At 46.0% G+C, this 19,627-nt stretch overlaps 42 non-coding genes across 42 annotated transcripts; all 42 read right to left on the reverse strand.

Moving 5' to 3' along the window:
- Positions 1-20: 20 nt before the first annotated feature.
- On the reverse strand, positions 21-93 carry trnav-uac (transfer RNA valine (anticodon UAC)). The gene has a single exon. It is a non-coding gene; the product is annotated as a tRNA-Val (tRNA).
- A 747-nt stretch (positions 94-840) lies between these two features.
- On the reverse strand, positions 841-913 carry trnav-cac (transfer RNA valine (anticodon CAC)). Its single transcript has one exon. It is a non-coding gene; the product is annotated as a tRNA-Val (tRNA).
- Positions 914-1,660: 747 nt separating this feature from the next.
- Positions 1,661-1,734, reverse strand: trnav-cac (transfer RNA valine (anticodon CAC)). The gene has a single exon. It is a non-coding gene; the product is annotated as a tRNA-Val (tRNA).
- A 264-nt stretch (positions 1,735-1,998) lies between these two features.
- On the reverse strand, positions 1,999-2,071 carry trnav-uac (transfer RNA valine (anticodon UAC)). The gene has a single exon. It is a non-coding gene; the product is annotated as a tRNA-Val (tRNA).
- A 740-nt stretch (positions 2,072-2,811) lies between these two features.
- On the reverse strand, positions 2,812-2,884 carry trnav-cac (transfer RNA valine (anticodon CAC)). The gene has a single exon. It is a non-coding gene; the product is annotated as a tRNA-Val (tRNA).
- A 264-nt stretch (positions 2,885-3,148) lies between these two features.
- Positions 3,149-3,221, reverse strand: trnav-uac (transfer RNA valine (anticodon UAC)). The gene has a single exon. It is a non-coding gene; the product is annotated as a tRNA-Val (tRNA).
- A 293-nt stretch (positions 3,222-3,514) lies between these two features.
- On the reverse strand, positions 3,515-3,587 carry trnav-uac (transfer RNA valine (anticodon UAC)). Its single transcript has one exon. It is a non-coding gene; the product is annotated as a tRNA-Val (tRNA).
- A 382-nt stretch (positions 3,588-3,969) lies between these two features.
- Positions 3,970-4,042, reverse strand: trnav-cac (transfer RNA valine (anticodon CAC)). Its single transcript has one exon. It is a non-coding gene; the product is annotated as a tRNA-Val (tRNA).
- Positions 4,043-4,789: 747 nt separating this feature from the next.
- Positions 4,790-4,863, reverse strand: trnav-cac (transfer RNA valine (anticodon CAC)). The gene has a single exon. It is a non-coding gene; the product is annotated as a tRNA-Val (tRNA).
- A 264-nt stretch (positions 4,864-5,127) lies between these two features.
- On the reverse strand, positions 5,128-5,200 carry trnav-uac (transfer RNA valine (anticodon UAC)). The gene has a single exon. It is a non-coding gene; the product is annotated as a tRNA-Val (tRNA).
- Positions 5,201-5,493: 293 nt separating this feature from the next.
- Positions 5,494-5,566, reverse strand: trnav-uac (transfer RNA valine (anticodon UAC)). Its single transcript has one exon. It is a non-coding gene; the product is annotated as a tRNA-Val (tRNA).
- Positions 5,567-5,840: 274 nt separating this feature from the next.
- On the reverse strand, positions 5,841-5,913 carry trnav-uac (transfer RNA valine (anticodon UAC)). The gene has a single exon. It is a non-coding gene; the product is annotated as a tRNA-Val (tRNA).
- Positions 5,914-6,295: 382 nt separating this feature from the next.
- trnav-cac (transfer RNA valine (anticodon CAC)) lies at positions 6,296-6,368 on the reverse strand. Its single transcript has one exon. It is a non-coding gene; the product is annotated as a tRNA-Val (tRNA).
- Positions 6,369-6,622: 254 nt separating this feature from the next.
- trnav-uac (transfer RNA valine (anticodon UAC)) lies at positions 6,623-6,695 on the reverse strand. The gene has a single exon. It is a non-coding gene; the product is annotated as a tRNA-Val (tRNA).
- Positions 6,696-7,443: 748 nt separating this feature from the next.
- Positions 7,444-7,516, reverse strand: trnav-cac (transfer RNA valine (anticodon CAC)). The gene has a single exon. It is a non-coding gene; the product is annotated as a tRNA-Val (tRNA).
- A 254-nt stretch (positions 7,517-7,770) lies between these two features.
- Positions 7,771-7,843, reverse strand: trnav-uac (transfer RNA valine (anticodon UAC)). Its single transcript has one exon. It is a non-coding gene; the product is annotated as a tRNA-Val (tRNA).
- Positions 7,844-8,591: 748 nt separating this feature from the next.
- trnav-cac (transfer RNA valine (anticodon CAC)) lies at positions 8,592-8,664 on the reverse strand. Its single transcript has one exon. It is a non-coding gene; the product is annotated as a tRNA-Val (tRNA).
- A 264-nt stretch (positions 8,665-8,928) lies between these two features.
- Positions 8,929-9,001, reverse strand: trnav-uac (transfer RNA valine (anticodon UAC)). The gene has a single exon. It is a non-coding gene; the product is annotated as a tRNA-Val (tRNA).
- A 748-nt stretch (positions 9,002-9,749) lies between these two features.
- trnav-cac (transfer RNA valine (anticodon CAC)) lies at positions 9,750-9,822 on the reverse strand. Its single transcript has one exon. It is a non-coding gene; the product is annotated as a tRNA-Val (tRNA).
- A 728-nt stretch (positions 9,823-10,550) lies between these two features.
- trnav-cac (transfer RNA valine (anticodon CAC)) lies at positions 10,551-10,623 on the reverse strand. Its single transcript has one exon. It is a non-coding gene; the product is annotated as a tRNA-Val (tRNA).
- A 254-nt stretch (positions 10,624-10,877) lies between these two features.
- trnav-uac (transfer RNA valine (anticodon UAC)) lies at positions 10,878-10,950 on the reverse strand. The gene has a single exon. It is a non-coding gene; the product is annotated as a tRNA-Val (tRNA).
- Positions 10,951-11,243: 293 nt separating this feature from the next.
- Positions 11,244-11,316, reverse strand: trnav-uac (transfer RNA valine (anticodon UAC)). The gene has a single exon. It is a non-coding gene; the product is annotated as a tRNA-Val (tRNA).
- A 382-nt stretch (positions 11,317-11,698) lies between these two features.
- On the reverse strand, positions 11,699-11,771 carry trnav-cac (transfer RNA valine (anticodon CAC)). Its single transcript has one exon. It is a non-coding gene; the product is annotated as a tRNA-Val (tRNA).
- Positions 11,772-12,035: 264 nt separating this feature from the next.
- Positions 12,036-12,108, reverse strand: trnav-uac (transfer RNA valine (anticodon UAC)). The gene has a single exon. It is a non-coding gene; the product is annotated as a tRNA-Val (tRNA).
- Positions 12,109-12,401: 293 nt separating this feature from the next.
- On the reverse strand, positions 12,402-12,474 carry trnav-uac (transfer RNA valine (anticodon UAC)). The gene has a single exon. It is a non-coding gene; the product is annotated as a tRNA-Val (tRNA).
- A 382-nt stretch (positions 12,475-12,856) lies between these two features.
- trnav-cac (transfer RNA valine (anticodon CAC)) lies at positions 12,857-12,929 on the reverse strand. Its single transcript has one exon. It is a non-coding gene; the product is annotated as a tRNA-Val (tRNA).
- Positions 12,930-13,193: 264 nt separating this feature from the next.
- On the reverse strand, positions 13,194-13,266 carry trnav-uac (transfer RNA valine (anticodon UAC)). Its single transcript has one exon. It is a non-coding gene; the product is annotated as a tRNA-Val (tRNA).
- Positions 13,267-13,559: 293 nt separating this feature from the next.
- trnav-uac (transfer RNA valine (anticodon UAC)) lies at positions 13,560-13,632 on the reverse strand. Its single transcript has one exon. It is a non-coding gene; the product is annotated as a tRNA-Val (tRNA).
- A 382-nt stretch (positions 13,633-14,014) lies between these two features.
- trnav-cac (transfer RNA valine (anticodon CAC)) lies at positions 14,015-14,087 on the reverse strand. The gene has a single exon. It is a non-coding gene; the product is annotated as a tRNA-Val (tRNA).
- Positions 14,088-14,351: 264 nt separating this feature from the next.
- trnav-uac (transfer RNA valine (anticodon UAC)) lies at positions 14,352-14,424 on the reverse strand. Its single transcript has one exon. It is a non-coding gene; the product is annotated as a tRNA-Val (tRNA).
- Positions 14,425-14,717: 293 nt separating this feature from the next.
- trnav-uac (transfer RNA valine (anticodon UAC)) lies at positions 14,718-14,790 on the reverse strand. Its single transcript has one exon. It is a non-coding gene; the product is annotated as a tRNA-Val (tRNA).
- Positions 14,791-15,172: 382 nt separating this feature from the next.
- On the reverse strand, positions 15,173-15,245 carry trnav-cac (transfer RNA valine (anticodon CAC)). The gene has a single exon. It is a non-coding gene; the product is annotated as a tRNA-Val (tRNA).
- A 264-nt stretch (positions 15,246-15,509) lies between these two features.
- On the reverse strand, positions 15,510-15,582 carry trnav-uac (transfer RNA valine (anticodon UAC)). Its single transcript has one exon. It is a non-coding gene; the product is annotated as a tRNA-Val (tRNA).
- A 293-nt stretch (positions 15,583-15,875) lies between these two features.
- trnav-uac (transfer RNA valine (anticodon UAC)) lies at positions 15,876-15,948 on the reverse strand. Its single transcript has one exon. It is a non-coding gene; the product is annotated as a tRNA-Val (tRNA).
- Positions 15,949-16,330: 382 nt separating this feature from the next.
- On the reverse strand, positions 16,331-16,403 carry trnav-cac (transfer RNA valine (anticodon CAC)). The gene has a single exon. It is a non-coding gene; the product is annotated as a tRNA-Val (tRNA).
- A 264-nt stretch (positions 16,404-16,667) lies between these two features.
- On the reverse strand, positions 16,668-16,740 carry trnav-uac (transfer RNA valine (anticodon UAC)). The gene has a single exon. It is a non-coding gene; the product is annotated as a tRNA-Val (tRNA).
- A 293-nt stretch (positions 16,741-17,033) lies between these two features.
- trnav-uac (transfer RNA valine (anticodon UAC)) lies at positions 17,034-17,106 on the reverse strand. The gene has a single exon. It is a non-coding gene; the product is annotated as a tRNA-Val (tRNA).
- Positions 17,107-17,488: 382 nt separating this feature from the next.
- trnav-cac (transfer RNA valine (anticodon CAC)) lies at positions 17,489-17,561 on the reverse strand. The gene has a single exon. It is a non-coding gene; the product is annotated as a tRNA-Val (tRNA).
- Positions 17,562-17,825: 264 nt separating this feature from the next.
- trnav-uac (transfer RNA valine (anticodon UAC)) lies at positions 17,826-17,898 on the reverse strand. Its single transcript has one exon. It is a non-coding gene; the product is annotated as a tRNA-Val (tRNA).
- A 293-nt stretch (positions 17,899-18,191) lies between these two features.
- Positions 18,192-18,264, reverse strand: trnav-uac (transfer RNA valine (anticodon UAC)). The gene has a single exon. It is a non-coding gene; the product is annotated as a tRNA-Val (tRNA).
- Positions 18,265-18,646: 382 nt separating this feature from the next.
- Positions 18,647-18,719, reverse strand: trnav-cac (transfer RNA valine (anticodon CAC)). The gene has a single exon. It is a non-coding gene; the product is annotated as a tRNA-Val (tRNA).
- Positions 18,720-19,012: 293 nt separating this feature from the next.
- On the reverse strand, positions 19,013-19,085 carry trnav-uac (transfer RNA valine (anticodon UAC)). The gene has a single exon. It is a non-coding gene; the product is annotated as a tRNA-Val (tRNA).
- Positions 19,086-19,627: the final 542 nt, after the last annotated feature.

Here is a 19,627-nt window from a genome sequence, read left to right on the forward strand (position 1 = left end):
AATGAGATGAAAACTGAGGAAGTTTCCGTCCGGTCTCGAACCGGAGACCTTTCGCGTGTAAAGCGAACGTGATAACCACTACACTACGGAAACTTCTTCTTAGTAAACAACAGAAAATCCGTGCACACACACGCACACACAAAAACAAGGACACAAAACGAGGACATGCCTTTATGATGTCTAATGAGCATTTTGGTTCATGAACTAGTTGATATGCTTAAAGGCGAATCCGCACAAGTGGCAGAAGGGTAGCTGACTTACCATTTCAAAGAACGACATGTCGACTCCAATGAATCATGGGACTTCATGGGACATTGGGACTAACATGGGGCACAAAATACTTAGGAGAGGATCGCAATTGGATGAAAACTGAGGAAATATGCAGAAATTTCCGCCCGGTCTCGAACCGGGGACCTTTCGCGTGTAAAGCAACGTAATAACCACTACCCTACGGAAACTGACGACTCCGGAAAGACAGAAACACAGTTCACACACAAACACACAGTAACAAGGAAACAGAACGAGGACACACATTTTCAACTTAACATGGGCATTTCGGATCATGAACTAGTTGATTCTCTGCTTCAGCAAGATAGCAACAAAGGAGATTGTCTAAAGCAACCGTTGCCAATCCTGGACCTCGGGCCTCCCTGCCCTGCATGTTTTAGACCTGATCGAACCCTTACCAAGCTCTACAGAAGCCAGAAAACGAGCGAACATGTGGCACCAGGGAAGCTAACTTACCGCTTCAAAGAAGGACATACCGACTCCAGTGAACTCATAACTGTGGAGAACGCATCGATTATTTACGAGACGATCGCGAGCTGATAAAAGGTCACATGTTTCCGCACGGTCTCGAACCGGGGACCTTTCGCGTGTGAGGCGAACGTGATAACCACTACACTACGGAAACTTCTTCTTAGTAAACAACAGAAAATCCGTGCACACACACGCACACACAAAAACAAGGACACAAAACGAGGACATGCCTTTATGATGTCAAATGAGCATTTTGGCTCATGAACTAGTTGATATGCTTAAAGGCGAATCCGCACAAGTGGCAGAAGGGTAGCTGACTTACCATTTCAAAGAACGACATGTCGACTCCAATGAATCATGGGACTTCATGGGACATTGGGACTAACATGGGGCACAAAATACTTTGGAGAGGATCACAATTGGATGAAAACTGAGGAAATATGCAGAAATTTCCGCCCGGTCTCGAACCGGGGACCTTTCGCGTGTAAAGCAACGTAATAACCACTACCCTACGGAAACTGACGACTCCGGAAAGACAGAAACACAGTTCACACACAAACACACAGTAACAAGGAAACAGAACGAGGACACACATTTTCAACTTAACATGGGCATTTCGGATCATGAACTAGTTGATTCTCTGCTTCAGCAAGATAGCAACAAAGGAGATTGTCTAAAGCAACCGTTGCCAATCCTGGACCTCGGGCCTCCCTGCCCTGCATGTTTTAGACCTGATCGAACCCTTACCAAGCTCTACAGAAGCCAGAAAACGAGCGAACATGTGGCACCAGGGAAGCTAACTTACCGCTTCAAAGAAGGACATACCGACTCCAGTGAACTCATAACTGTGGAGAACGCATCAATTATTTACGAGACGATCGCGAGCTGATAAAAGGGCACATGTTTCCGCCCGGTCTCGAACCGGGAACCTTTTCGCGTGTGAGGCGAACGTGATAACCACTACACTACGGAAACTTCTTCTTAGTAAACAACAGAAAATCCGTGCACACACACGCACACACAAAAACAAGGACACAAAACGAGGACATGCCTTTATGATGTCAAATGAGCATTTTGGCTCATGAACTAGTTGATATGCTTAAAGGCGAATCCGCACAAGTGGCAGAAGGGTAGCTGACTTACCATTTCAAAGAACGACATGTCGACTCCAATGAATCATGGGACTTCATGGGACATAAAATACTTTGGAGAGGATCGCAATCAGATGAAAACTGAGGAAGTTTCCGTCCGGTCTCGAACCGGAGACCTTTCGCGTGTAAAGCGAACGTGATAACCACTACACTACGGAAACTTCTTCTTAGTAAACAACAGAAAATCCGTGCACACACACGCACACACAAAAACAAGGACACAAAACGAGGACATGCCTTTATGATGTCAAATGAGCATTTTGGCTCATGAACTAGTTGATATGCTTAAAGGCGAATCCGCACAAGTGGCAGAAGGGTAGCTGACTTATCTTTTCAAAGAACGACATGTCGACTCTAATGAATCATGGGACTTCATGGGACATTGGGACTAACATGGGGTACAAAATACTTTGGAGAGGATCGCAATTGGATGAAAACTGAGGAAATATGCAGAAGTTTCCGCCCGGTCTCGAACCGGGGACCTTTCGCGAGTAAAGCGAACGTAATAACCACTACCCTACGGAAACTGACGACTCCTGAAAGACAGAAACCCAGTTCACACACAAACACAAGGAAACAGAACGAGGACACACATTTTCAACTTAACATGGGTATTTCGGCTCATGAACTAGTTGATTCTCTGCTTCAGCAAGATAGCAACAAAGGAGATTGTCTAAAGCAACCGTTGCCAATCCTGGACCTCGGGCCTCCCTGCCCTGCATGTTTTAGACCTGATCGAACCCTTACCAAGCTCTACAGAAGCCAGAAAACGAGCGAACATGTGGCACCAGGGAAGCTAACTTACCGCTTCAAAGAAGGACATACCGACTCCAGTGAACTCATAACTGTGGAGAACGCATCGATTATTTACGAGACGATCGCGAGCTGATAAAAGGGCACATGTTTCCGCCCGGTCTCGAACCGGGGACCTTTCGCGTGTGAGGCGAACGTGATAACCACTACACTACGGAAACTTCTTCTTAGAAAACAACAGAAAATCCGTGCACACACACGCACACACAAAAACAAGGACACAAAACAAGGACATGCCTTTATGATGTCAAATGAGCATTTTGGCTCATGAACTAGTTGATATGCTTAAAGGCGAATCCGCACAAGTGGCAGAAGGGTAGCTGACTTACCATTTCAAAGAACGACATGTCGACTCCAATGAATCATGGGACTTCATGGGACATAAAATACTTTGGAGAGGATCGCAATGAGATGAAAACTGAGGAAGTTTCCGTCCGGTCTCGAACCGGAGACCTTTCGCGTGTAAAGCGAACGTGATAACCACTACACTACGGAAACTTCTTCTTAGTAAACAACAGAAAATCCGTGCACACACACGCACACACAAAAACAAGGACACAAAACGAGGACATGCCTTTATGATGTCTAATGAGCATTTTGGTTCATGAACTAGTTGATATGCTTAAAGGCGAATCCGCACAAGTGGCAGAAGGGTAGCTGACTTACCATTTCAAAGAACGACATGTCGACTCCAATGAATCATGGGACTTCATGGGACATTGGGACTAACATGGGGCACAAAATACTTTGGAGAGGATCGCAATTGGATGAAAACTGAGGAAATATGCAGAAGTTTCCGCCCGGTCTCGAACCGGGGACCTTTCGCGTGTAAAGCGAACGTAATAACCACTACCCTACGGAAACTGACGACTCCGGAAAGACAGAAACCCAGTTCACACACAAACACACAGTAACAAGGAAACAGAACGAGGACACACATTTTCAACTTAACATGGGCATTTCGGATCATGAACTAGTTGATTCTCTGCTTCAGCAAGATAGCAACAAAGGAGATTGTCTAAAGCAACCGTTGCCAATCCTGGACCTCGGGCCTCCCTGCCCTGCATGTTTTAGACCTGATCGAACCCTTACCAAGCTCTACAGAAGCCAGAAAACGAGCGAACATGTGGCACCAGGGAAGCTAACTTACCGCTTCAAAGAAGGACATACCGACTCCAGTGAACTCATAACTGTGGAGAACGCATCGATTATTTACGAGACGATCGCGAGCTGATAAAAGGTCACATGTTTCCGCACGGTCTCGAACCGGGGACCTTTCGCGTGTGAGGCGAACGTGATAACCACTACACTACGGAAACTTCTTCTTAGTAAACAACAGAAAATCCGTGCACACACACGCACACACAAAAACAAGGACACAAAACGAGGACATGCCTTTATGATGTCAAATGAGCATTTTGGCTCATGAACTAGTTGATATGCTTAAAGGCGAATCCGCACAAGTGGCAGAAGGGTAGCTGACTTACCATTTCAAAGAACGACATGTCGACTCCAATGAATCATGGGACTTCATGGGACATTGGGACTAACATGGGGCACAAAATACTTTGGAGAGGATCACAATTGGATGAAAACTGAGGAAATATGCAGAAATTTCCGCCCGGTCTCGAACCGGGGACCTTTCGCGTGTAAAGCAACGTAATAACCACTACCCTACGGAAACTGACGACTCCGGAAAGACAGAAACACAGTTCACACACAAACACACAGTAACAAGGAAACAGAACGAGGACACACATTTTCAACTTAATATGGGCATTTCGGATCATGAACTAGTTGATTCTCTGCTTCAGCAAGATAGCAACAAAGGAGATTGTCTAAAGCAACCGTTGCCAATCCTGGACCTCGGGCCTCCCTGCCCTGCATGTTTTAGACCTGATCGAACCCTTACCAAGCTCTACAGAAGCCAGAAAACGAGCGAACATGTGGCACCAGGGAAGCTAACTTACCACTTCAAAGAAGGACATACCGACTCCAGTGAACTCATAACTGTGGAGAACGCATCAATTATTTACGAGACGATCGCGAGCTGATAAAAGGGCACATGTTTCCGCCCGGTCTCGAACCGGGAACCTTTTCGCGTGTGAGGCGAACGTGATAACCACTACACTACGGAAACTTCTTCTTAGTAAACAACAGAAAATCCGTGCACACACACGCACACACAAAAACAAGGACACAAAACGAGGACATGCCTTTATGATGTCAAATGAGCATTTTGGCTCATGAACTAGTTGATATGCTTAAAGGCGAATCCGCACAAGTGGCAGAAGGGTAGCTGACTTACCATTTCAAAGAACGACATGTCGACTCCAATGAATCATGGGACTTCATGGGACATAAAATACTTTGGAGAGGATCGCAATCAGATGAAAACTGAGGAAGTTTCCGTCCGGTCTCGAACCGGAGACCTTTCGCGTGTAAAGCGAACGTGATAACCACTACACTACGGAAACTTCTTCTTAGTAAACAACAGAAAATCCGTGCACACACACGCACACACAAAAACAAGGACACAAAACGAGGACATGCCTTTATGATGTCAAATGAGCATTTTGGCTCATGAACTAGTTGATATGCTTAAAGGCGAATCCGCACAAGTGGCAGAAGGGTAGCTGACTTATCTTTTCAAAGAACGACATGTCGACTCTAATGAATCATGGGACTTCATGGGACATTGGGACTAACATGGGGCACAAAATACTTTGGAGAGGATCGCAATTGGATGAAAACTGAGGAAAGATGAAGGAGTTTCCGCCCGGTCTCGAACCGGGGACCTTTCGCGTGTAAAGCGAACGTGATAACCACTACACTACGGAAACTTCTTCATAGCAAACAACAGAAAATCCGTGGACACACATGCACACACAAAAACAAGGACACGAAACGAGGACATGCCTTCATGATGTCAAATGAGCATTTTGGCTCATGAACTAGTTGATATGCTTAAAGGCGAATCCGCACAAGTGGCAGAAGGGTAGCTGACATACCATTTCAAAGAACGACATGTCGACTCCAATGAATCATGGGACTTCATGGGACACAAAATACTTTGGAGAGGATCGCAATTGGATGAAAACTGAGAAAATATGCAGAAGTTTCCGCCCGGTCTCGAACCGGGGACCTTTCGCGTGTAAAGCGAACGTAATAACCACTACCCTACGGAAACTGACGACTCCTGAAAGACAGAAACCCAGTTCACACACAAACACACAGTAACAAGGAAACAGAACGAGGACACACATTTTCAACTTAACATGGGTATTTCGGCTCATGAACTAGTTGATTCTCTGCTTCAGCAAGATAGCAACAAAGGAGATTGTCTAAAGCAACCGTTGCCAATCCTGGACCTCGGGCCTCCCTGCCCTGCATGTTTTAGACCTGATCGAACCCTTACCAAGCTCTACAGAAGCCAGAAAACGAGCGAACATGTGGCACCAGGGAAGCTAACTTACCGCTTCAAAGAAGGACATACCGACTCCAGTGAACTCATAACTGTGGAGAACGCATCGATTATTTACGAGACAATCGCGAGCTGATAAAAGGGCACATGTTTCTGCCCGGTCTCGAACCGGGGACCTTTCGCGTGTGAGGCGAACGTGATAACCACTACACTACGGAAACTTCTTCTTAGTAATCAACAGAAAATCCGTGCACACACACGCACACACAAAAACAAGGACACAAAACGAGGACATGCCTTTATGATGTCAAATGAGCATTTTGGCTCATGAACTAGTTGATATGCTTAAAGGCGAATCCGCACAAGTGGCAGAAGGGTAGCTGACTTACCATTTCAAAGAACGACATGTCGACTCCAATGAATCATGGGACATGAAATACTTTGGAGAGGATCGCAATCAGATGAAAACTGAGGAAGTTTCCGTCCGGTCTCGAACTGGAGACCTTTCGCGTGTAAAGCGAACGTGATAACCACTACACTACGGAAACTTCTTCTTAGTAAACAACAGAAAATCCGTGCACACACACGCACACACAAAAACAAGGACACAAAACGAGGACATGCCTTTATGATGTCAAATGAGCATTTTGGCTCATGAACTAGTTGATATGCTTAAAGGCGAATCCGCACAAGTGGCAGAAGGGTAGCTGACTTACCATTTCAAAGAACGACATGTCGACTCCAATGAATCATGGGACTTCATGGGACATTGGGACTAACATGGGGCACAAAATACTTTGGAGAGGATCGCAATTGGATGAAAACTGAGGAAATATGCATAAGTTTCCGCCCGGTCTCGAATCGGGGACCTTTCGCGTGTAAAGCGAACGTAATAACCACTACCCTACGGAAACTGACGACTCCGGAAAGACAGAAACCCAGTTCACACAGAAACACACAGTAACAAGGAAACAGAACGAGGACACACATTTTCAACTTAACATGGGCATTCTGGCTCATGAACTAGTTGATTCTCTGCTTCAGCAAGATAGCAACAAAGGAGATTGTCTAAAGCAACCGTTGCCAATCCTGGACCTCGGGCCTCCCTGCCCTGCATGTTTTAGACCTGATCGAACCCTTACCAAGCTCTACAGAAGCCAGAAAACGAGCGAACATGTGGCACCAGGGAAGCTAACTTACCGCTTCAAAGAAGGACATACCGACTCCAGTGAACTCATAACTGTGGAGAACGCATCGATTATTTACGAGACAATCGCGAGCTGATAAAAGGGCACATGTTTCTGCCCGGTCTCGAACCGGGGACCTTTCGCGTGTGAGGCGAACGTGATAACCACTACACTACGGAAACTTCTTCTTAGTAAACAACAGAAAATCCGTGCACACACACGCACACACAAAAACAAGGACACAAAACGAGGACATGCCTTTATGATGTCAAATGAGCATTTTGGCTCATGAACTAGTTGATATGCTTAAAGGCGAATCCGCACAAGTGGCAGAAGGGTAGCTGACTTACCATTTCAAAGAACGACATGTCGACTCCAATGAATCATGGGACATAAAATACTTTGGAGAGGATCGCAATCAGATGAAAACTGAGGAAGTTTCCGTCCGGTCTCGAACCGGAGACCTTTCGCGTGTAAAGCGAACGTGATAACCACTACACTACGGAAACTTCTTCTTAGTAAACAACAGAAAATCCGTGCACACACACGCACACACAAAAACAAGGACACAAAACGAGGACATGCCTTTATGATGTCAAATGAGCATTTTGGCTCATGAACTAGTTGATATGCTTAAAGGCGAATCCGCACAAGTGGCAGAAGGGTAGCTGACTTACCATTTCAAAGAACGACATGTCGACTCCAATGAATCATGGGACTTCATGGGACATTGGGACTAACATGGGGCACAAAATACTTTGGAGAGGATCGCAATTGGATGAAAACTGAGGAAATATGCATAAGTTTCCGCCCGGTCTCGAATCGGGGACCTTTCGCGTGTAAAGCGAACGTAATAACCACTACCCTACGGAAACTGACGACTCCGGAAAGACAGAAACCCAGTTCACACACAAACACACAGTAACAAGGAAACAGAACGAGGACACACATTTTCAACTTAACATGGGCATTTCGGCTCATGAACTAGTTGATTCTCTGCTTCAGCAAGATAGCAACAAAGGAGATTGTCTAAAGCAACCGTTGCCAATCCTGGACCTCGGGCCTCCCTGCCCTGCATGTTTTAGACCTGATCGAACCCTTACCAAGCTCTACAGAAGCCAGAAAACAAGCGAACATGTGGCACCAGGGAAGCTAACTTACCGCTTCAAAGAAGGACATACCGACTCCAGTGAACTCATAACTGTGGAGAACGCATCGATTATTTACGAGACGATCGCGAGCTGATAAAAGGGCACATGTTTCCGCCCGGTCTCGAACCGGGGACCTTTCGCGTGTGAGGCGAACGTGATAACCACTACACTACGGAAACTTCTTCTTAGTAATCAAGAGAAAATCCGTGCACACACACGCACACACAAAAACAAGGACACAAAACGAGGACATGCCTTTATGATGTCAAATGAGCATTTTGGCTCATGAACTAGTTGATATGCTTAAAGGCGAATCCGCACAAGTGGCAGAAGGGTAGCTGACTTACCATTTCAAAGAACGACATGTCGACTCCAATGAATCATGGGACTTCATGGGACATAAAATACTTTGGAGAGGATCGCAATCAGATGAAAACTGAGGAAGTTTCCGTCCGGTCTCGAACCAGAGACCTTTCGCGTGTAAAGCGAACGTGCTAACCACTACACTACGGAAACTTCTTCTTAGTAAATAACAGAAAATCCGTGCACACACACGCACACACAAAAACAAGGACACAAAACGAGGACATGCCTTTATGATGTCAAATGAGCATTTTGGCTCATGAACTAGTTGATATGCTTAAAGGCGAATCCGCACAAGTGGCAGAAGGGTAGCTGACTTACCATTTCAAAGAACGACTTGTCGACTCCAATGAATCATGGGACTTCATGGGACATTGGGACTAACATGGGGCACAAAATACTTTGGAGAGGATCGCAATTGGATGAAAACTGAGGAAATATGCATAAGTTTCCACCCGGTCTCGAATCGGGGACCTTTCGCGTGTAAAGCGAACGTAATAACCACTACCCTACGGAAACTGACGACTCCGGAAAGACAGAAACCCAGTTCACACACAAACACACAGTAACAAGGAAACAGAACGAGGACACACATTTTCAACTTAACATGGGCATTTCGGCTCATGAACTAGTTGATTCTCTGCTTCAGCAAGATAGCAACAAAGGAGATTGTCTAAAGCAACCGTTGCCAATCCTGGACCTCGGGCCTCCCTGCCCTGCATGTTTTAGACCTGATCGAACCCTTACCAAGCTCTACAGAAGCCAGAAAACAAGCGAACATGTGGCACCAGGGAAGCTAACTTACCGCTTCAAAGAAGGACATACCGACTCCAGTGAACTCATAACTGTGGAGAACGCATCGATTATTTACGAGACGATCGCGAGCTGATAAAAGGGCACATGTTTCCGCCCGGTCTCGAACCGGGGACCTTTCGCGTGTGAGGCGAACGTGATAACCACTACACTACGGAAACTTCTTCTTAGTAATCAACAGAAAATCCGTGCACACACACGCACACACAAAAACAAGGACACAAAACGAGGACATGCCTTTATGATGTCAAATGAGCATTTTGGCTCATGAACTAGTTGATATGCTTAAAGGCGAATCCGCACAAGTGGCAGAAGGGTAGCTGACATACCATTTCAAAGAACGACATGTCGACTCCAATGAATCATGGTACTTCATGGGACACAAAATACTTTGGAGAGGATCGCAATTGGATGAAAACTGAGAAAATATGCAGAAGTTTCCGCCCGTCTCGAACCGGGGACCTTTCGCGTGTAAAGCAAACGTAATAACCACTACCCTACGGAAACTGACGACTCCTGAAAGACAGAAACCCAGTTCACACACAAACACACAGTAACAAGGAAACAGAACGAGGACACACATTTTCAACTTAACATGGGTATTTCGGCTCATGAACTAGTTGATTCTCTGCTTCAGCAAGATAGCAACAAAAGAGATTGTCTAAAGCAACCGTTGCCAATCCTGGACCTCGGGCCTCCCTGCCCTGCATGTTTTAGACCTGATCGAACCCTTACCAAGCTCTACAGAAGCCAGAAAACGAGCGAACATGTGGCACCAGGGAAGCTAACTTACCGCTTCAAAGAAGGACATACCGACTCCAGTGAACTCATAACTGTGGAGAACGCATCGATTATTTACGAGACGATCGCGAGCTGATAAAAGGGCACATGTTTCCGCCCGGTCTCGAACCGGGGACCTTTCGCGTGTGAGGCGAACGTGATAACCACTACACTACGGAAACTTCTTCTTAGTAATCAACAGAAAATCCGTGCACACACACGCACACACAAAAACAAGGACACAAAACGAGGACATGCCTTTATGATGTCAAATGAGCATTTTGGCTCATGAACTAGTTGATATGCTTAAAGGCGAATCCGCACAAGTGGCAGAAGGGTAGCTGACTTACCATTTCAAAGAACGACATGTCGACTCCAATGAATCATGGGACATAAAATACTTTGGAGAGGATCGCAATCAGATGAAAACTGAGGAAGTTTCCGTCCGGTCTCGAACCGGAGACCTTTCGCGTGTAAAGCGAACGTGATAACCACTACACTACGGAAACTTCTTCTTAGTAAACAACAGAAAATCCGTGCACACACACGCACACACAAAAACAAGGACACAAAACGAGGACATGCCTTTATGATGTCAAATGAGCATTTTGGCTCATGAACTAGTTGATATGCTTAAAGGCGAATCCGCACAAGTGGCAGAAGGGTAGCTGACTTATCATTTCAAAGAACGACATGTCGACTCCAATGAATCATGGGACTTCATGGGACATTGGGACTAACATGGGGCACAAAATACTTTGGAGAGGATCACAATTGGATGAAAACTGAGGAAATATGCAGAAGTTTCCGCCCGGTCTCGAACCGGGGACCTTTCGCGTGTAAAGCGAACGTAATAACCACTACCCTACGGAAACTGACGACTCTGGAAAGACAGAAACCCAGTTCACACACAAACACACAGTAACAAGGAAACAGAACGAGGACACACATTTTCAACTTAACATGGGCATTTCGGCTCATGAACTAGTTGATTCTCTGCTTCAGCAAGATAGCAACAAAGGAGATTGTCTAAAGCAACCGTTGCCAATCCTGGACCTCGGGCCTCCCTGCCCTGCATGTTTTAGACCTGATCGAACCCTTACCAAGCTCTACAGAAGCCAGAAAACGAGCGAACATGTGGCACCAGGGAAGCTAACTTACCGCTTCAAAGAAGGACATACCGACTCCAGTGAACTCATAACTGTGGAGAACGCATCGATTATTTACGAGACGATCGCGAGCTGATAAAAGGGCACATGTTTCCGCCCGGTCTCGAACCGGGGACCTTTCGCGTGTGAGGCGAACGTGATAACCACTACACTACGGAAACTTCTTCTTAGTAAACAACAGAAAATCCGTGCACACACACGCACACACAAAAACAAGGACACAAAAAGAGGACATGCCTTTATGATGTCAAATGAGCATTTTGGCTCATGAACTAGTTGATATGCTTAAAGGCGAATCCGCACAAGTGGCAGAAGGGTAGCTGACTTACCATTTCAAAGAACGACATGTCGACTCCAATGAATCATGGGACTTCATGGGACATAAAATACTTTGGAGAGGATCGCAATCAGATGAAAACTGAGGAAGTTTCCGTCCGGTCTCGAACCGGAGACCTTTCGCGTGTAAAGCGAACGTGATAACCACTACACTACGGAAACTTCTTCTTAGTAAACAACAGAAAATCCGTGCACACACACGCACACACAAAAACAAGGACACAAAACGAGGACATGCCTTTATGATGTCAAATGAGCATTTTGGCTCATGAACTAGTTGATATGCTTAAAGGCGAATCCGCACAAGTGGCAGAAGGGTAGCTGACTTACCATTTCAAAGAACGACATGTCGACTCCAATGAATCATGGGACTTCATGGGACATTGGGACTAACATGGGGCACAAAATACTTTGGAGAGGATCGCAATTGGATGAAAACTGAGGAAATATGCAGAAGTTTCCGCCCGGTCTCGAACCGGGGACCTTTCGCGTGTAAAGCGAACGTAATAACCACTACCCTACGGAAACTGACGACTCCGGAAAGACAGAAACCCAGTTCACACACAAACACACAGTAACAAGGAAACAGAACGAGGACACACATTTTCAACTTAACATGGGCATTTCGGCTCATGAACTAGTTGATTCTCTGCTTCAGCAAGATAGCAACAAAGGAGATTGTCTAAAGCAACCGTTGCCAATCCTGGACCTCGGGCCTCCCTGCCCTGCATGTTTTAGACCTGATCGAACCCTTACCAAGCTCTACAGTAGCCAGAAAACGAGCGAACATGTGGCACCAGGGAAGCTAACTTACCGCTTCAAAGAAGGACATACCGACTCCAGTGAACTCATAACTGTGGAGAACGCATCGATTATTTACGAGACGATCGCGAGCTGATAAAAGGGCACATGTTTCCGCCCGGTCTCGAACCGGGGACCTTTCGCGTGTGAGGCAAACGTGATAACCACTACACTACGGAAACTTCTTCTTAGTAAACAACAGAAAATCCGTGCACACACACGCACACACAAAAACAAGGACACAAAACGAGGACATGCCTTTATGATGTCAAATGAGCATTTTGGCTCATGAACTAGTTGATATGCTTAAAGGCGAATCCGCACAAGTGGCAGAAGGGTAGCTGACTTACCATTTCAAAGAACGACATGTCGACTCCAATGAATCATGGGACTTCATGGGACATAAAATACTTTGGAGAGGATCGCAATCAGATGAAAACTGAGGAAGTTTCCGTCCGGTCTCGAACCGGAGACCTTTCGCGTGTAAAGCGAACGTGATAACCACTACACTACGGAAACTTCTTCTTAGTAAACAACAGAAAATCCGTGCACACACACGCACACACAAAAACAAGGACACAAAACGAGGACATGCCTTTATGATGTCAAATGAGCATTTTGGCTCATGAACTAGTTGATATGCTTAAAGGCGAATCCGCACAAGTGGCAGAAGGGTAGCTGACTTATCATTTCAAAGAACGACATGTCGACTCCAATGAATCATGGGACTTCATGGGACATTGGGACTAACATGGGGCACAAAATACTTTGGAGAGGATCACAATTGGATGAAAACTGAGGAAATATGCAGAAGTTTCCGCCCGGTCTCGAACCGGGGACCTTTCGCGTGTAAAGCGAACGTAATAACCACTACCCTACGGAAACTGACGACTCTGGAAAGACAGAAACCCAGTTCACACACAAACACACAGTAACAAGGAAACAGAACGAGGACACACATTTTCAACTTAACATGGGCATTTCGGCTCATGAACTAGTTGATTCTCTGCTTCAGCAAGATAGCAACAAAGGAGATTGTCTAAAGCAACCGTTGCCAATCCTGGACCTCGGGCCTCCCTGCCCTGCATGTTTTAGACCTGATCGAACCCTTACCAAGCTCTACAGAAGCCAGAAAACGAGCGAACATGTGGCACCAGGGAAGCTAACTTACCGCTTCAAAGAAGGACATACCGACTCCAGTGAACTCATAACTGTGGAGAACGCATCGATTATTTACGAGACGATCGCAAGCTGATAAAAGGGCACATGTTTCCGCCCGGTCTCGAACCGGGGACCTTTCGCATGTGAGGCGAACGTGATAACCACTACACTACGGAAACTTCTTCTTAGTAAACAACAGAAAATCCGTGCACACACACGCACACACAAAAACAAGGACACAAAACGAGGACATGCCTTTATGATGTCAAATGAGCATTTTGGCTCATGAACTAGTTGATATGCTTAAAGGCGAATCCGCACAAGTGGCAGAAGGGTAGCTGACTTACCATTTCAAAGAACGACATGTCGACTCCAATGAATCATGGGACTTCATGGGACATAAAATACTTTGGAGAGGATCGCAATCAGATGAAAACTGAGGAAGTTTCCGTCCGGTCTCGAACCGGAGACCTTTCGCGTGTAAAGCGAACGTGATAACCACTACACTACGGAAACTTCTTCTTAGTAAACAACAGAAAATCCGTGCACACACACGCACACACAAAAACAAGGACACAAAACGAGGACATGCCTTTATGATGTCAAATGAGCATTTTGGCTCATGAACTAGTTGATATGCTTAAAGGCGAATCCGCACAAGTGGCAGAAGGGTAGCTGACTTACCATTTCAAAGAACGACATGTCGACTCCAATGAATCATGGGACTTCATGGGACATTGGGACTAACATGGGGCACAAAATACTTTGGAGAGGATCGCAATTGGATGAAAACTGAGGAAATATGCAGAAGTTTCCGCCCGGTCTCGAACCGGGGACCTTTCGCGTGTAAAGCGAACGTAATAACCACTACCCTACGGAAACTGACGACTCCGGAAAGACAGAAACCCAGTTCACACACAAACACACAGTAACAAGGAAACAGAACGAGGACACACATTTTCAACTTAACATGGGCATTTCGGCTCATGAACTAGTTGATTCTCTGCTTCAGCAAGATAGCAACAAAGGAGATTGTCTAAAGCAACCGTTGCCAATCCTGGACCTCGGGCCTCCCTGCCCTGCATGTTTTAGACCTGATCGAACCCTTACCAAGCTCTACAGTAGCCAGAAAACGAGCGAACATGTGGCACCAGGGAAGCTAACTTACCGCTTCAAAGAAGGACATACCGACTCCAGTGAACTCATAACTGTGGAGAACGCATCGATTATTTACGAGACGATCGCGAGCTGATAAAAGGGCACATGTTTCCGCCCGGTCTCGAACCGGGGACCTTTCGCGTGTGAGGCAAACGTGATAACCACTACACTACGGAAACTTCTTCTTAGTAAACAACAGAAAATCCGTGCACACACACGCACACACAAAAACAAGGACACAAAACGAGGACATGCCTTTATGATGTCAAATGAGCATTTTGGCTCATGAACTAGTTGATATGCTTAAAGGCGAATCCGCACAAGTGGCAGAAGGGTAGCTGACTTACCATTTCAAAGAACGACATGTCGACTCCAATGAATCATGGGACTTCATGGGACATAAAATACTTTGGAGAGGATCGCAATCAGATGAAAACTGAGGAAGTTTCCGTCCGGTCTCGAACCGGAGACCTTTCGCGTGTAAAGCGAACGTGATAACCACTACACTACGGAAACTTCTTCTTAGTAAACAACAGAAAATCCGTGCACACACACGCACACACAAAAACAAGGACACAAAACGAGGACATGCCTTTATGATGTCAAATGAGCATTTTGGCTCATGAACTAGTTGATATGCTTAAAGGCGAATCCGCACAAGTGGCAGAAGGGTAGCTGACTTATCATTTCAAAGAACGACATGTCGACTCCAATGAATCATGGGACTTCATGGGACATTGGGACTAACATGGGGCACAAAATACTTTGGAGAGGATCACAATTGGATGAAAACTGAGGAAATATGCAGAAGTTTCCGCCCGGTCTCGAACCGGGGACCTTTCGCGTGTAAAGCGAACGTAATAACCACTACCCTACGGAAACTGACGACTCTGGAAAGACAGAAACCCAGTTCACACACAAACACACAGTAACAAGGAAACAGAACGAGGACACACATTTTCAACTTAACATGGGCATTTCGGCTCATGAACTAGTTGATTCTCTGCTTCAGCAAGATAGCAACAAAGGAGATTGTCTAAAGCAACCGTTGCCAATCCTGGACCTCGGGCCTCCCTGCCCTGCATGTTTTAGACCTGATCGAACCCTTACCAAGCTCTACAGAAGCCAGAAAACGAGCGAACATGTGGCACCAGGGAAGCTAACTTACCGCTTCAAAGAAGGACATACCGACTCCAGTGAACTCATAACTGTGGAGAACGCATCGATTATTTACGAGACGATCGCGAGCTGATAAAAGGGCACATGTTTCCGCCCGGTCTCGAACCGGGGACCTTTCGCATGTGAGGCGAACGTGATAACCACTACACTACGGAAACTTCTTCTTAGTAAACAACAGAAAATCCGTGCACACACACGCACACACAAAAACAAGGACACAAAACGAGGACATGCCTTTATGATGTCAAATGAGCATTTTGGCTCATGAACTAGTTGATATGCTTAAAGGCGAATCCGCACAAGTGGCAGAAGGGTAGCTGACTTACCATTTCAAAGAACGACATGTCGACTCCAATGAATCATGGGACTTCATGGGACATAAAATACTTTGGAGAGGATCGCAATCAGATGAAAACTGAGGAAGTTTCCGTCCGGTCTCGAACCGGAGACCTTTCGCGTGTAAAGCGAACGTGATAACCACTACACTACGGAAACTTCTTCTTAGTAAACAACAGAAAATCCGTGCACACACACGCACACACAAAAACAAGGACACAAAACGAGGACATGCCTTTATGATGTCAAATGAGCATTTTGGCTCATGAACTAGTTGATATGCTTAAAGGCGAATCCGCACAAGTGGCAGAAGGGTAGCTGACTTACCATTTCAAAGAACGACATGTCGACTCCAATGAATCATGGGACTTCATGGGACATTGGGACTAACATGGGGCACAAAATACTTTGGAGAGGATCGCAATTGGATGAAAACTGAGGAAATATGCAGAAGTTTCCGCCCGGTCTCGAACCGGGGACCTTTCGCGTGTAAAGCGAACGTAATAACCACTACCCTACGGAAACTGACGACTCCGGAAAGACAGAAACCCAGTTCACACACAAACACACAGTAACAAGGAAACAGAACGAGGACACACATTTTCAACTTAACATGGGCATTTCGGCTCATGAACTAGTTGATTCTCTGCTTCAGCAAGATAGCAACAAAGGAGATTGTCTAAAGCAACCGTTGCCAATCCTGGACCTCGGGCCTCCCTGCCCTGCATGTTTTAGACCTGATCGAACCCTTACCAAGCTCTACAGTAGCCAGAAAACGAGCGAACATGTGGCACCAGGGAAGCTAACTTACCGCTTCAAAGAAGGACATACCGACTCCAGTGAACTCATAACTGTGGAGAACGCATCGATTATTTACGAGACGATCGCGAGCTGATAAAAGGGCACATGTTTCCGCCCGGTCTCGAACCGGGGACCTTTCGCGTGTGAGGCAAACGTGATAACCACTACACTACGGAAACTTCTTCTTAGTAAACAACAGAAAATCCGTGCACACACACGCACACACAAAAACAAGGACACAAAACGAGGACATGCCTTTATGATGTCAAATGAGCATTTTGGCTCATGAACTAGTTGATATGCTTAAAGGCGAATCCGCACAAGTGGCAGAAGGGTAGCTGACTTACCATTTCAAAGAACGACATGTCGACTCCAATGAATCATGGGACTTCATGGGACATAAAATACTTTGGAGAGGATCGCAATCAGATGAAAACTGAGGAAGTTTCCGTCCGGTCTCGAACCGGAGACCTTTCGCGTGTAAAGCGAACGTGATAACCACTACACTACGGAAACTTCTTCTTAGTAAACAACAGAAAATCCGTGCACACACACGCACACACAAAAACAAGGACACAAAACGAGGACATGCCTTTATGATGTCAAATGAGCATTTTGGCTCATGAACTAGTTGATATGCTTAAAGGCGAATCCGCACAAGTGGCAGAAGGGTAGCTGACTTACCATTTCAAAGAACGACATGTCGACTCCAATGAATCATGGGACTTCATGGGACATTGGGACTAACATGGGGCACAAAATACTTTGGAGAGGATCGCAATTGGATGAAAACTGAGGAAATATGCAGAAGTTTCCGCCCGGTCTCGAACCGGGGACCTTTCGCGTGTAAAGCGAACGTAATAACCACTACCCTACGGAAACTGACGACTCCGGAAAGACAGAAACCCAGTTCACACACAAACACACAGTAACAAGGAAACAGAACGAGGACACACATTTTCAACTTAACATGGGCATTTCGGCTCATGAACTAGTTGATTCTCTGCTTCAGCAAGATAGCAACAAAGGAGATTGTCTAAAGCAACCGTTGCCAATCCTGGACCTCGGGCCTCCCTGCCCTGCATGTTTTAGACCTGATCGAACCCTTACCAAGCTCTACAGTAGCCAGAAAACGAGCGAACATGTGGCACCAGGGAAGCTAACTTACCGCTTCAAAGAAGGACATACCGACTCCAGTGATCTCATAACTGTGGAGAACGCATCGATTATTTACGAGACGATCGCGAGCTGATAAAAGGGCACATGTTTCCGCCCGGTCTCGAACCGGGGACCTTTCGCGTGTGAGGCGAACGTGATAACCACTACACTACGGAAACTTCTTCTTAGTAAACAACAGAAAATCCGTGCACACACACGCACACACAAAAACAAGGACACAAAACGAGGACATGCCTTTATGATGTCAAATGAGCATTTTGGCTCATGAACTAGTTGATATGCTTAAAGGCGAATCCGCACAAGTGGCAGAAGGGTAGCTGACTTACCATTTCAAAGAACGACATGTCGACTCCAATGAATCATGGGACTTCATGGGACATTGGGACTAACATGGGGCACAAAATACTTTGGAGAGGATCGCAATTGGATGAAAACTGAGGAAATATGCAGAAGTTTCCGCCCGGTCTCGAACCGGGGACCTTTCGCGTGTAAAGCGAACGTAATAACCACTACCCTACGGAAACTGACGACTCCGGGAAGACAGAAACCCAGTTCACACACAAACACACAGTAACAAGGAAACAGAACGAGGACACACATTTTCAACTTAACATGGGCATTTCGGATCATGAACTAGTTGATTCTCTGCTTCAGCAAGATAGCAACAAAGGAGATTGTCTAAAGCAACCGTTGCCAATCCTGGACCTCGGGCCTCCCTGCCCTGCATGTTTTAGACCTGATCGAACCCTTACCAAGCTCTACAGAAGCCAGAAAACGAGCGAACATGTGGCACCAGGGAAGCTAACTTACCGTTTCAAAGAAGGACATACCGACTCCAGTGAACTCATAACTGTGGAGAACGCATCGATTATTTACGAGACGATCGCGAGCTGATAAAAGGGCACATGTTTCCGCCCGGTCTCGAACCGGGGACCTTTCGCGTGTGATTACCACTACACTACGGAAACTTCTTCTTAGTAAACAACAGAAAATCCGTGCACACACACGCACACACAAAAACAAGGACACAAAACGAGGACATGCCTTTATGATGTCAAATGAGCAT

This window comes from Hypomesus nipponensis, chromosome 25, assembly GCF_054491055.1.
Source record: "Hypomesus nipponensis isolate SF chromosome 25, ASM5449105v1, whole genome shotgun sequence".
Lineage (NCBI taxonomy): Eukaryota > Metazoa > Chordata > Actinopteri > Osmeriformes > Osmeridae > Hypomesus > Hypomesus nipponensis.